The sequence below is a fragment of the Anabrus simplex genome, chromosome 1 (genome assembly GCF_040414725.1).
Source record: "Anabrus simplex isolate iqAnaSimp1 chromosome 1, ASM4041472v1, whole genome shotgun sequence".
Taxonomy (NCBI): domain Eukaryota; kingdom Metazoa; phylum Arthropoda; class Insecta; order Orthoptera; family Tettigoniidae; genus Anabrus; species Anabrus simplex.
The window spans coordinates 952,956,050-952,971,133 of record NC_090265.1 but is presented as its reverse complement, the minus strand read 5'-3'; the positions used below and the strand labels follow the sequence as shown (position 1 = coordinate 952,971,133).

Below are 15,084 nucleotides of genomic sequence, written 5' to 3'. Positions count from 1 at the left end.
GAAGTTGCTGGGAAGGGTGAGGTGGTGAAGTGTTGAGACGATGTGGTAGAGGACGGTTGTGAAGTATCTTAGATGTTCAAGTGTCAGCAGTGGGGGGGAAGGGATATTCAGATGGTGAGATGATGGGCGGACCTAGTGTGTAGGTTGAAAGGAAGGATGATCTGGCCGGGTGTGACGATGTGGTGTAGGGATGGGATATCTAGAGCAGGGAGGAGAACGAGAAGGTTCGACTTTATGAAGACGGCCGTAGAGGGTTGCACCGTTGGTTATGAGATGGTCGACGGCTGCTGCAGTAGATAGTTGAAGACGCACTAAGTACGTGGGGCCATAAACGTTGAAAATGCCGGAAGCCTTCCGGACTGGAATGGCGTGAAGACGGTGACGTTGAACTTCTGTTGCTGGAAGGAGAGGGTCGACGCCGCGAACGACACAGCTGTAGACAGCAGTAGTGGATGAGGTTGACGGCGGTGATGACAGAGTGCTGGCGGCTGCTCCTGGTGCGTTTGTAGACGGTGGTAACGGAGTCGACGGTGGTTCTGGTGTTGCATCAGTTCGTGGTCTGCTGGGGGGAGAAGATGGAACACTGATTGAACGAAGAGGTAATGGCATAGAATGAAAGGCGCACATAAGCGGTGACGGATGCGAAGACTTAAGAGTCGTGATAGGATATTAGGAAAAGGCGAATGCAGAGGTCGTGGTAGTCATGGTGTAGAAAGGTAGTGGGAAGGCTAACATCCAACGAGGAGTCGGCCAATATGCTTTGTTGAGGTCCGCGGTAGGTTGCAGTAAAGATGGATAACCACCCGTCCGATCAAAAGTAACAAGAGTTTCTTCAACGGAGATCAGCGAGGTCCGCTTCAGAGATGGTTGACCCTGTTTTATGTTCTATACGGGGTAAACAGTAGTGGATTGCGCTTTACTAGATGGTACGCGCCAAAGTCCAAGTCTTCAAAATACCGTTTATACGGTATCTATATATTTAAAACAAAAGGCCGCTTGCTGTTTCTACTGAACCGATTTAGGAATTCCTTTTTCAAATTAAATTGTTTTTGCCTACAGTGTATCTTTGAAACATTTTGTAATGATAATTGATTTTATTTACGATGAATTGCTATTTGTAGTACGAGCATATGGTGTGTTTTTACTTAGTTCGTCGGTTGGCCGAGAGGTTGTGCTTTGTCGCTAAGATAACTTCGTATGATTGCATTAATACATAATACTTCCTATACTTACAGTATTTGATAACACCGTAAAGGAAAGGTAAAACATTCAGACCTTACAATAAATAAGAATTTTAATATACTGTACAAGAGGGTGAGGCACTAGAAATAAAATATAAAAATACATCTAGTACGAAACATTTGTCAAACATGTTTTGATCTACTGCAAATAAAAACACATGAATTAGAATTCTCCGATTTCTTACTTCAAATTAATGAAGATTACATGCACTTAAAAGACGAATCTCGAGACATCAAGCGTTATACATTTACCATACAGAAATAAATTGTTTCAGAAATTTTTGAAAACTAATTTTAATCTTCACTTGCTATATTGAGTTTTTCTAAATTCACTATTCTTGTCCACAAACCTGAAAAATGTTATACCTGTACATAGATCAGTGTTAACAGTTTAATAACGGAAAAATGGGAAAATGAACTCTTCAGTTTCCAATAGAATTTTTGAACAGTTTGGAATTGAGACAATTAGCCGCCATATACTCTCACATTAAAAACTGGTGCTGTTGCGATTTTATTAAGCAGTTAAGGGTTTCTAAAGCCATTTTAAAAGGACACGATTAATTATACGAAATATGTATGCCAACTGTCTAGATCAGGAATCATTGCTGGTGAAAGGATGAGTGAAAGAATTCTGATTCCAAGAATCGGTGTAACATCACCCAACACAACATTTCCTCTTCGCTCAAACGGCGACATTTTCCTATTCGACATGGTTTGTGTATAACGATTAGCAAAGCACAGGGGCAAACTTCAGTCAATATTTAATCATGACCAGTTATATTCTGTAATATGTCGAGTTCGTTCCTTCAATGATTTGAAAGTACGAACAGTACTTAAAGATACTACTACTCTCACCCCCTGTGGGCGGCGGCGGTAGAATAACATCCACAGTATCTCCTGTCGGTCTTAAGAGGCGACTAAAAGGGGTCCCAAGGGCTCTCAACTTGGGAGCGTGGGTTGTTGACCACGGGGCCCTTATATGAGGCCTGGCTTTGCTTCCACTTACTTGTGCCAGACTCCTCACTTTCATCTATCCTATCCGACCTCCCTTGGTCAACTCTTGTACTTTTGCGATCTCCACGGTGTTAGGTATCGAGGCCTAGGGAGTCCTTCATTTTCATGCCGTTCCTGACCCTTGCCTTACTTTGGCCGATACCTTCATTTTTCGAAATGTCGGATCCGTTCAATTTTCTCTCTCTGATTAGTGTTATATAGAGGATGGTTGCCTAGTTGTACTTCCTCTTAAAAAAATAATCACCACCACCACCACTCATACTACCCTCGAGGTCGTATATAAATAAGTTCGCTTAAAAAGCATTGAATGCAATGAACGCAAGACCCGTTACGTATGATTTACAGAAAACTACTTTTAAAAATTATTTCTTTCATTACAAATACGTTATTTATTTCTGCAACATTTTTCAAAGAACCTGTCCGTCGAATTTCGATGGAGTCGGTCTAATTATATTTCAAAGAGACAATGTATACGTCTGACTTGGTAAGTACTGTAGATACAGTAGTTTCTCATTCAGAGGACGGAAAATGTTTATAGTAGATTTTATAAATTAATGAAATTAATACAATTTTTGCGATTTCGTATATACTTTGGTTCTAACTTACTTGGCTAAACAGTTTTACGGATGATGCTGTTTGAAATAAAATTTGGTGAGATTTTCTTTACTGTATCGATGAATTTCAAGATGTAGACTTGGTTTTAAATCGGCACACTCCTGTAGTCATAAAGGACACAATCTTGCAAATTCATAGCAGTGGCATATCGTTCCTCTTGATCCACATTCGGCAATACATTTTCTGTTAGGAAGGATTTTGGTGGAAAATCTGAGAGATGTTTTTACTATGTCAGGGTTGTAGAAATAATGTATTTGTGAGGAGAGAAATAATGTATACAAGTCGTTTTTTCTAAATGATATGCAGATTTTATGACTAAGTCTTCTGATTACTATGTCAGAAATTAATTATATGACAGTCTTCTGATCGTATGTACCTGACCTTTATCAGAACGTTTAAAATCGTTCTTGTTGCTCATAGTGGTCGCACTGAATACAGCAAAGTGGAGTACACGTTGCCAGTATACTTCCATCTATACTTCTAGCATACTTCCGCTAGGCACTTCATAGTGTATTGATTGTTTCAAGCAAATATATGTAATTGGATCCTACTTAATTTAGATACAACTCAACCCCTGATACATCCTTCACGACCTTAATATGTATGAGGTAGCACTGGAGAAGAATGAATATGAGAATGTAGAACGAGAATGAGTTCTCGCAGGTACGCTTAAATGGCAGGCGGCGATGGTGGAGATGCTTATTGTTTTTAGAGGAAGTTCAGTGCAACTGGGCAACCATCCTCCCTTAACACTAATTAGAGCAAAAATGAAAAAAATGTCCTACACTTTGAAGAATGTGGGCATCGGCAAAAGAAAGGGAAAACCCAGAAGGCAGTGAAATTGAAAGACTCCCTTGACCCCGCAAATCCAATACCGCCGGAATCGGAAGAGAATAAAAGTTGACCAAGGGAGGTCAGATAGGAAAGATGAAACCTAGGAGGCTGGCACAAATGCAGTAGATTGAATCAACACCAAACTCAGCTGGGGGACTCTGGTTGCCAAACCAAACGAGTGAGAACCCCTGTGAGTAACCCTTTTAGTCATCTCTTAAATTTGGCAGAGGATACTGTGGATGTATTCTACCGCCCCCACTCACGGGGATAAAGTGAAAGGCAGCTGAAATAAACGAGCTTCAGGCCGAGAAGAATATGTTATATTAAAAAAAGGAAGAATACACTGTAACCTCTATGATTGAGCAGTCGAATATAGTTGAAAAATGTTTCATTTTAGATTTAGATTTTATTTCTGCTGCCTTGTACCCTTGTTTATTAAAACGCTCGTTTTTTATAAGGTTTGACTCTTGATTTAACTTGACAGTGTTATCAAATGACTTAAGTACATGGAGTAATATGTAATGCAATCACACCAAGAGTTAACGTACTTTCTTAAGCCTTATGATACTTTGATAAGTGCATCATATCACATAATGCTATTAGACACTTTTTGATCAGTAATTAATACGACTGATGCTGTGTTATTGTACTCGTTTCCCTGTATATTGCATTAAATATCAAATGACCGAGCTCGATAGCTGCAGTCGCTTAAGTGCGGCCAGTGTCCAGTATTCGGGAGATAGTGGATTCGAACCCCACTGTCGGCAGCCCTGCAGATGTTTTTCCGTGGTTTCCCATTTTCACACCAGGCAAATGCTGGGGCTGTACATTAATTAAGGCCACGGCCGCTTCCTTCCTACTCCTAGCCCCTTCCTGTCCCATCGTCGCCATAAGACCTATCTGTGTCGGTGCGACGTAAAGCAACTTGTAAAAAAATATCAGATACTCAACAGAATGGTGCCACGGTGGGGTACTGTGACTACGTCCGGTGCCTTTTTCACAGAACTACCTGCGGCAATGTAACATGAAAAATACAACTGCGAACCAAACTCGGTTCCGAGTTACATATATAAAAGTACATTTTCACGAAGCAATACTCAACGACAGTTAACTGATTTAGTTAAGACTTAATGTAGAATATGCCTTGAAACCTAAATACCTGCCTGGCCTTCTGAGACTTAAGTTGGCCGGTTCGATCCTCGGATGGTATTTGAAGGGTCTCAGAATTGCCGCCCACGTGTCGTTAGATTACTGACACGTAAAATAACTCTTGGGGGATAAAATACTGGCTTCTCGGCATCTCCAAAAACAGTAAAAGTAGTTGGTGGGTCGTATTCCTTGACTTTGACATTTATCTTGATCAGTATTAGGCGGAATCGTGTGAAACGCAGGCGTAATGGCTTGCCTGCTGGTTTTCCATCCGGACGGCCGACATTTGAAGAAGGGTGCATTAATGAATTTTAACTGCTATTAATCTTTCTACACTTACTGTTGCACTGAATTTATGGTCTCTTCTTGTGGTGGAAAACATTTCCCTCTTCGGACTGTCGCACCAATTCCCGAAGATTACAATATCAACTTTATCGTATGGAAACACCAGACAGTTGTTCCTATAGTCACATAGACTTTCTTGACATAGAGTCTTGAAGCTGAGAAGGAAATGGAAACGAAGATCTCGTATCGTCAGTGCTTCATAATTAGCACTACCAACATATCATCTCTTTTAATGTATCGAAGGATCTTGACGGTTTGGTGGGGAGACTAATTTAAATCCTTTAATTTTTGCCGTTCGGGTAGTTCTCGAATGTTATTAGCTTCGTGTGTGATGATATAGAAACATTATTTTGCTGAGTAAGCTTAGTTATTTGCTGTGAAGACGTTTGGAAAGAGAGCTATAGGATAATATAAATTGCCTGCGAACTCCACAGCATTTGATTTTGATAGTGGATAATAACCAGCGAATTGTCGTTGCAGCATGTCGTTTGCTTTCTTTGATTATTCTGGTACAAGCTTTTTCACCGGCACGTTGTGATATGCTTCAAAATTATCAACTAATGTTTCCTTTGATACGGCCAGTTTGTGGTTTATTTTATTTTTTCTCTCTCCCGTCCCCCCCTCCCTCTCGGTCACTTAATGTTTTCGCCGCCTCCGCCATTGGATGCTTGTAGTTGTCGGGACGCCCATCAGAGGCGCTGTACTGACGCTACGGGGGAGGGGATTCGCGTCGACCCCAGCTAGAGTTGAGAAACTCCATGGCGGTTAGAGTAGTGGCTGCTAATGTGCAAGTGATCTCTCTTCTACCTCAGTTTATTCGTGATGCTATTGCTTCATTGGTGTGTGTTCTAGAACGTTGTACTTAAATACTAAAATATCTTGCAGCAGCTCGGGAGAGGAACAGCAGCTAAATGTAGGTACCTTTAACTTTTGACAGCTGGTGTGGTAGGCGTCGCTTAGATCATACAGTCAGGCCAGCTTGTATGTAGTAGTAACGTATTGTGTATATCGTGTGCCACTTCATGCCCCATGCTGGAACATTCCAGACGTGCCTTCTGCTCCTATCGATTAATGCTGCCATTCAGCGCCGTTTACTCCTGTCGTAATCAATATTTGTGCATATCGCGTTAGTATAACATATGTAGCGTTTAGAAGGGCGCGCTATGATATTCTTGCATAAGTCGTTATAAATCTATTCAATAGTGTGACTTTTTTCTCCATGAAACTTGAGTGTTGAATGTTTTGTTAAGACTTGGCCTCATGAGTTATCTTGAGTAGAGTTTTTAGGATGAAAATATCAGAGTTTTAAATTAGAATTCCCAATCAATAATGCTGTAGATTATCTATAAAAAGAGTCGACCAGATCCTGCAAATTCCTTCATTTACAAAACTATTTTTCCATTAATTTCAAATATCTTGTGCTAATTATATTACAGTGATGGGAAAGTCTTAAAGAGACCCAGAATCTATAGATCCCATGCCTCGTTGTGACTTGGCTTGTCTAACCGAGGTAAGGGCGTACTTGGTTCACTCGGAAGGACATTGGTTCGGTTCCTCGTCGGAAGTCGAAAAATGACTTCCAGGTTAATTCTCAGGGGGAAAGGCGCCGGGCATAGAGCTAACTACTGTGTGCCCCTTAATGAAGATATTACGATAAGTGTAAACCTTTACATGACATTCCTCCAAGGACATTCATTGCCTGTATGGAGATGGCTTTGCTTTGCTTCGCTTTGCTTAGGATTATGAATGGGTATATCTTAATGTGCTGGTAACATGATATTGCTATTGCACTGGATTCACTGCAGTGATATGTGTAGTTGAGAATCTTCAGTTGAGTCCTGTTTTTTAGTCCGTTCAAAATGTCGCCGTACACTAAAGATTTTTCCCGTCGATATCAGCTGACAGTAACGAGTTTGCTCTGATTATTCTACGGGTCTATACCCGTATTAGGAATTTTGTGAATCTTATGACAATTCTTATTTTATTCCTTCTTGCGTAGATTGAATTCTGAGCTTAAACAGTTCTGTCGTGCATGTTATACCTCGTAAACCACCAGTATGTGTTACGCAGTTCGATTAACCTTTGAGAAATGTAGAATTTCTCGAAGGTCCGAAGAAAATCATACAAGAACTAGAGACTTGACACTTGTGTTTAGATCTAGGTTTCTGAAAAAAATAATCAGAAGTACCAGTGTAAATGTTTCCCTTTCTTTATCCGCCCTTTCTGCCGAATAAGACGTCCATAATAGTCTTCCTGTTGCATCGAAAAGAAGAAACATTAGAAGTGAATGATGCTTGATCGCTTGATCTCTTTGTCAATGAAATTATCAAATAATTCATTCATTCCTTATATTGTGAGAACAAGTCAGAGGTTTCTAAAAATCCATTTACTGAGGTGCTCTTTTTGATTAATTTGTTCGACTTCTCGAGCATGATTAAGGAAAAAAAAACTGTCAGCAAATCCTTGAACATTGGGATTATAGTTCCAGGGAAATGATAATTTTGTAAATGTACATACATGTTGTTTGTGTGAAAATGATATAATGTGTAATATTTAAAATAATGTTTTAAGCAATGCACATGAAAGTGAACAAGTATGGAGGTAGTTTCCCTCTAAGATTTCAAGCAGTTTATTGAAGTATAAGCATGCGATTGAGCGATGCGCGTATTGCGACGCCCCTTCCGCACATTAGTTAATACACCAGCACTAATTTTAAAGTTTTATCTGCCAGTATATAATAAATTAGGATAATTATCAGCTAGCCACCTACCTTAATTATTTATATTCATAGACTACTAGCAATTTTAGAGCATTTTTTTTCTGCAGTAGCACGTTTCTTTTTCCATTGCACCCTTAGTCAATATCGGAACCTTTGTGTTGAAATTCGCGCCCACAGTTTTTAATGTAGAACGTCCTGGAATTCTATAGGAATTCTTTCATGTCCATTAGCACGTGCAGGATGCTAAAAGGGGAGACTGGTATGTGAGAATCATCGCGTAGGCCTGTCCTTAACGTATTACAGTTCTGACTCAACGGTTGATCTGCACTGCGGTTCGAACTTCAAGGAAATTTTATTCTTAGTTGGTCTCAGTTTTGTGTACAGTACGCACTTGGTCCCTTTCCATTCCTCCAGTTATTCGAACATATTTCTCGTTTCTCGTCACTGAAGATTCTTGAAATGCATCCCTTAATCTATGGAAATATCAAATAAGACTAACCATTTAGCCAAAGAGCTGGACTGCTACTTACTTCGCCGGGCTCAGTGGCTCAGACGGTTGAGGCGCTGGCCTTCTGACCCCCAACTTGGCAGGTTCGATCCTAGCTCAGTCAGGTGGTATTTGAAGGTGCCTCGTGTTGGTACACTTACTGGCACTTAAAAGAACTGATGCGAAACTAAATCCCGGCACCTCGGCGTTTCCGAAAACCGTAAAAGTAGTTAGTGAGGTGTAAAGCCAATAACATTATTTATTATGCTACTTACGTTATGGGAGTAAAGTGATATTTATAAATTAGCTATTTTCTTTACATAAATAAAATGCATTTTAATACTTAGCCCGAAGAGCTGCAGATTAGAAGTGACACGTGGTCAGCGCGACGAATCTCCTCGGCCGTCATTCTTGGCTTTCTAGACCGGGGCTGCTGTGTCACCGTCAGACAGTTTCCTCAGATGTTCTCAGGTAGACTGAGTAGACCTCAAACCAGCCCTCAGATCAAGTAAAAATCGCTGACCTGGGCGGAAATCGAACGCAGGTCATATCTATAAGAGGCAGACTCGATACCTCTAAACCATGGGACCAGCCACTTGATTAGTAATTTATTTCAATTTTTAATTGATGTATATCTGTAATTTCGTACGCTGATGCTCTCGACACAGTAATGAAAAATTACATGTCAGTAAATCAAGTACAGTAGTGTGAAAACCACAAATCTATTGCAGCTCATCCAAATCTACCCATGCGCCACGCATACTGTCGTGGGGTAAATGAAATCGATAGGCAGCCTTTTAGTTGACCTATTTTCGTTCTAAATGGGTCAGATATAACGATGTAGGTCAATATTGAATGTGTCAACAAAAATCGATGGCACTGAATTTAATGATTGCCTGATACCCGTAAAGATATTCGGGAATTCATTTGAAAGAATGACGTCAAGTTTGGCCAACAAGAACTATAGGTAGTGGGTACATAGACTTGAAAAGTCATAAAAAATGAACATTTTGCTTTTTCACTTCTTTGATGAGAGTAAGCTTTGCTGAATCCTAAAATATATATAATATGTATATGTTCCCACGACAAAATTGTGTTTTAGATGGTTATTTAAAGATGGCGACACAACTGCCACTCCCCCTCAGCTGTCAGGTAACCTATTTCCGAAAGTGGGATTTTAAATCTTTAGGTACACTTTCTTAAGGAATCAAACGCAGTCTTTCACCCTGGTGGGGTCACGGATACGACCTGTGGTGCATGTGTGCATTTGGCCCTATTCTACGACCGGATGCCCTTTCTGACGCCAATCCTGTGTGGAGGCATGTATTCACTATTGCGTGTTTCTGTGGTAGTTGGTGGTAGTGTGATGTGTTGTGTGTGTATGAAAATGAGTGTATTGGAACAAATTCAAATGCTCAGTCCCAAAATAGGAGGAATTAATTAGATGCATTTAAAATCCTCGACTCGGCCGGAAATCGAACCAAGTACGGTACTCTGTGAACCGAAGGCCTCCGTCACTGACCATTCCGTCAAGGAACCGGCCAAAACCTTCTTTAGCTCATCCCAGCTCGTTCTGTGGTCGCTCGAACCACCCATATTCATTTTGGTTTTTGCCCTTCCTGTCGCCACGTCATTTTTACAATGAAAATATCAACCTAGGATTGATCGGGATTGGAACCTCAGCCTTCTGGATGGGAGCCAGTAGCTTAAGTCACTGAGCTAATCACGCCTCCCTACAATCAAACTTAGATCATTCTTTAAGAGCTACAAGATACACATAGTTATGTCGTTATAGTAGTTACACAAAAAGAATTATTATAACTAATAAAGTAATATCTCCGTGAAAATTGTACCTCAAGTTGTGGCAGAAATTTGAATTTTTGAACGTGTTATGTTGATATTTGCATCCCTTTTGATGGACTAATGGAGATATGTAGTTGATATTATGCATGCATTTTGCTCTAGTTGATTTTTTTTCCTTTACGTCGCAATGACACAGATAGGTCTTATGGCAACGATGGGGCAGGAAAGGCCTAGGAATGTGAAGGAAGCGGCCGTGGCCTTAATTAAGGTACAGCCCCAGCATTTGCCTGGTGTGAAAATGGGAAACCACGGAAAACCATTTTCAGGGCTGCCGACAATGAGGTTCGAACCCACTATCTCTCGGATGCGAGCTCACAGCTGCACGCTCCTAACCGCACGGCCAACTCGCCCGGTGCTCTAGTTGATGTTAGAAGCGAGCGAAGTTTGATAGTCGTGGAGTAAATAGTTTCTTAGATTTTAACATACAAAATAGGATATTTACATGCAGGTTGCACGTCTAGGTGTCCTTAGAGATGGAAGTACCGTGCCTGTTATGTAACGTGAACTGATATTTTTGTTTAAGTTGTTGCTTTCACAGCCATCACACAGCCCAAAATAATAGACATGGATTTTAACGTGTGAAAAAGAAAAAAACATTTGTGGTTGGTTGTGGATTACTTCTCTTGAAACGGGGTAATGTCTTTCACACAACATAAACATTTCCAATACTTTCTTTCTGGTAGAATTTTGTGAATGACGATGGGATGGGTAAAGGGTAAGACTGGGAAGGTAGCAGCCGTGGTGGTCTAATATTTACCTTGTGTGGTAAAAAATAAATTAAAAATCACACGTAAACTCCAGTTCATAACGGCTACAGTATTCTTCTTCTTTTCTTCTTCTTCCGAATATCTTTAAAATAATGAGGTGTACACTCGTCCCTTCAACGTGAATACTTCCCCTTTTAACTGAGTGTAGCACAACTTTAACTTTCTTCAGTTTATCCCAGGTATTTCTGGGGTCAGTGCAGCCACCAGGCTCATTTTGGTTTAGGCTTGAGGTTCAAAGCCGGGTATTGTTCCTGACGCCACATGATTTTTGAGATGAGTATCTCAACCCAGGATTGACCAAGATTCGAATGTCAGCCTTCCGGGATGGAAGCCAGCGTCTAAGCCACTGAGCTAATCACATTTTCGGATTGTAGCACAACTAACCCAACAAAGTAAGAATTTCAGTACTCATCCCAATAGTTAAGAGTGGACGCTATAAAATAAATATGCTGTCTTTGAAGGAGCTGGATTTGCCACGTAGTTCGTTTTCAGGTATTTTGGGACTACAGTTTTAAACTAAAAGTTATCACTCAGAATTTAAAATTTTGGAGAGACCTTTGTCGCCTGAACCTGTAAATACACCCTCAGTTCGTACGTCAAATAATTTTGGGGAATGATTATTTATTTTAGGATCCAACACTCATTTGAACTCCGTGCCGTAGAATCGGAATATTTAAAAACCCTATCTTATTTAACATCTAGGACGAACACGTGACCAACCTGTGAAATTTTGACTTTGTATGTCGACCGGTTATGGAGGAATGAATGTTTTTTTTAAGGGTAGGATGTTTAAAAAATATTTCTTATTTAACACCTAGAGCATAAAAGAACAACCTTAAAGTAAGATTACACCTTCGTACTGTACGTCAAACGATTTTGGAGTGATGAATAATTTCGTTGCTGGACCTAACTCCATTTAACCCTTAGACGTGGAATATATTTCACACCTAGGATGTAAAATATACACGACCGAGCTCGATAGCTGCAGTCGCTTAAGTACCCCACTGTCGGCAGCCCTGAAGATGTTTTTCCATGGTTTCCCATTTTTACACCAGGCAAATGCTGGGGCTGTACCTTAATTAAGGTCACGTTCGTTTACTTCCTACTCCTAGCCGATTCCTGTCCCATCGTCGCCATAAGATCTACCTGTGTCGGTGCGACGTAGAGCAACTTGTAAAATTATATATGTTTTCGGATTTCACGCCCCCCCCCCCCAACTTAACTCACGTTTTAAAAATCTTCTATTGTTTAATATCAACGATATCATTTGAAATAATAACTTCGTAAGTCTAACGGTTTCGGAGAAATAATATTTTATCATTAGGCCTAACCCCTCAGTTGATGTATTCTTTTAACCACTTCTTATTTACAATCTAAGAGAGAGAGAGAATTTTGTGTGTATGGAAGGCAGCACCAATCACTCTGATCAAAATCGAGATGAACCCTTCTTTATATTTATTATATGTACGTATTAAGCTTATAGAATTTTGATTAGACATTCAACGTGGACAAGAATACGTAGGTACCATTAATGGTATACAGCCTCAAAAAATTTCCTCCAGTCGTGTACTAAGTTTATTTCGGTTAAATCCCTGAGTTTTACAAATATATTTTGTTGACATTAATGAAAAGGAGTTTGAAATTTGCTCCAATATCTTAGCTGCTGTGAACACTTACTTTTAGAACTTCGACAACTTCTGCACTATTACAGTCCTTGCATACGTGAAATATTTTGAATAACGTCCAACGTTCTGGTAAAATTACAAATCCGTACGTCAAATGGTTTGGAGGGATGAATAATTTTGTCATAAGTCTTGGCAACCCACCCCCAGCTCCACCCAGTCAAAACCCATCAGGGGTGTATTGTTTTAAGATCACAGTTTATTTAAAATCTAAGACATATAGGACAACCATCAGGAGTAATTTTCAAGCTCGTATGCCAAACGTTTTTAGAGATAAATTGATATTTATGTCGTCAGGTCTCACCCGCCCCTTCCCCCCCCCCCCCATTACCACCCCTCCCCCCAGCAGAACACCTTGGGAGGGCATGTTCGTGGACCACTTCTTATTTAAAATGTATTCCGTATAGTAGCAGCTATGGTGTGAAATTTCAACTTCATATGTCAAACGGTTTCACAGAAACGAATATTTCTGTTTTGGAGTATTGAGCCCCATTTAACCCATAATGGCTGATTTTTTTGTAAGCTATTGTTATTTAACAACCAATATATAAAGGAGCGATCGTTGAATGAAATTGTAACTTCTTCCGGTGAACGGTTTTGAAGGAAGGAGTTTTGTTTTCGCCGTTTTAACCTCCTTTCACACCATTAGGGGTGGCATTTCTTTAAACCCTTCGTTAGTGAACACCTGCACTCTAATAGAAATGTATCTTCAAAATTTCATTTCATGTATGTCCAGCAGTTTTGCCTAGGGGTAGATTGACAATCAGGACATTGTCTTTTTTATAGATATATTTACTACAGGAGAGTTGATTTTACATCTCTGAGGAGGTCTTGAGTCTCTTCCCTGTCTGCTTCCTTTACCCTAACTTTCTTCAAGGTTCATAAGTTTTAATTATCTGGGAGGTAAAGGTATTCTTTCCCCTAGCGAATAATTTTGATATTGAGAATATCCTAAAATAACACATTATCGTCAGTATCAACTTCACGTTCCTAAAGCTATTTTTGTGTTGCTCACGTCTCTTCTATGCTAACGACCTCCTAGTAATTTTTTCAGTTTGGTCGCACAACGGCAACATTCTATTAGATACCATTCCAGAATTTTCTTGGAAAACGGACAAATGTGGGGAGGGGGACTCTTGAGAAAAGTCCACACTTAGAATAGTGTGCCATTCTACTATTCCAGCAATTAAGCTCAATCGAATTAGGACGCCATTACTAGTAATGAAGTAAGACACAATGAATACATTACATATCAGGGAATTGAGAGTAACTAAAAGTCGGAATGAATAAAATCGCGATGGCAGTGACCAAGACAAAATAGATATTCGAGTTGTTAAGAACGACATTGTTAAAAGAAACTGAAAGCCTATCAAGTAGATGGACATATTCTGAAGAAGTAGTAAAATCGCGTCAAATTCTCAGATCTAGTGAAGGAAATAAAAAATAAAACCTGTTTATAGGACATAAAAAGCCTACAGCATAAGCAGATATCATAAGATTTACCAAATACGCGTAAAGTAATAAAATACACCACATAAAGTGATTCGCAGCGGCAAACAAAAAGAGCAACGACAAGGCCGTTATTTCAAGAAATAATATTCACTATACCGCACTGGAGACTATAAACAACTACTAAGCCATTCTTTACTATAACAAATTGAAGTATCTGCAGACATATTGGAGATCTAATAGATCTAATTTATATTAAGCAGAACCCAATTATATAATTCATGTTAGAAGGCTTTAAAGCTGGTATAATGTCACAGCTGATCTCATCATTGTATTCTGTATTATCACTCGAGTTTTTGAAGGAAACCATGGCTTACTAAGAAGTTTGAGAGTCGACTATCAGGATGATTCCGAACTGGACCGACATGGCTGAGATGACCCCTGGCCCACGATGACACCAATGATGCCGGCCAAGCAAAATGACTAGAATTCCGAGCTGTAGAGGATGACCAAATGATAAATATTCCGGAAAGCGACGGTAAAAGATAGGTTTTTCTAAAAGAGGTTAGCCAATAATATAATTTAATCATGTTATAGATAAATAATAACAAGGTTGGGATGTCTGTAGTTAAAGCCTACATTGATAGATATGTGTTTAGAGGCTTCAGAATGATTTAAATTACATTATATTATATATAAGGGAATAGGTAAATTACATTATATTAAATATAAGGGAATAGGTAGTCTTCACCAAATATAGGACAAACCCCCAGTTAGGAAGTGTAATAAAGTGTTAATAGCGTTCTAATGAAAACAAATAATCCCAGTTAGCCATATTATACTGTACCATTTATGTGAACTGTTCATAAGAGGGATAATTTTAGGATCTTCGATGCGCAATGCCAAGTGATGATATTAC

At 39.6% G+C, this 15,084-nt stretch overlaps 1 protein-coding gene across 11 annotated transcripts in view; it reads left to right on the top strand.

Annotated features, from left to right (window-relative positions):
• EndoA (endophilin-A) overlaps positions 1 to 15,084 on the top strand; it is a 732,000-nt gene that overhangs the window by 285,159 nt on the left and 431,757 nt on the right. The window contains exon 1 of one of the 11 annotated variants that reach the window (XM_067136715.2): positions 5,968 to 6,111. The exons of the other annotated variants lie outside the window; for them this stretch is intronic. The gene's annotated coding sequence lies outside the window, so the exon portion shown is untranslated. Of the gene's footprint in view, positions 1 to 5,967; positions 6,112 to 15,084 lie in introns of those variants that run through there. 11 annotated transcript variants of the gene reach the window in all.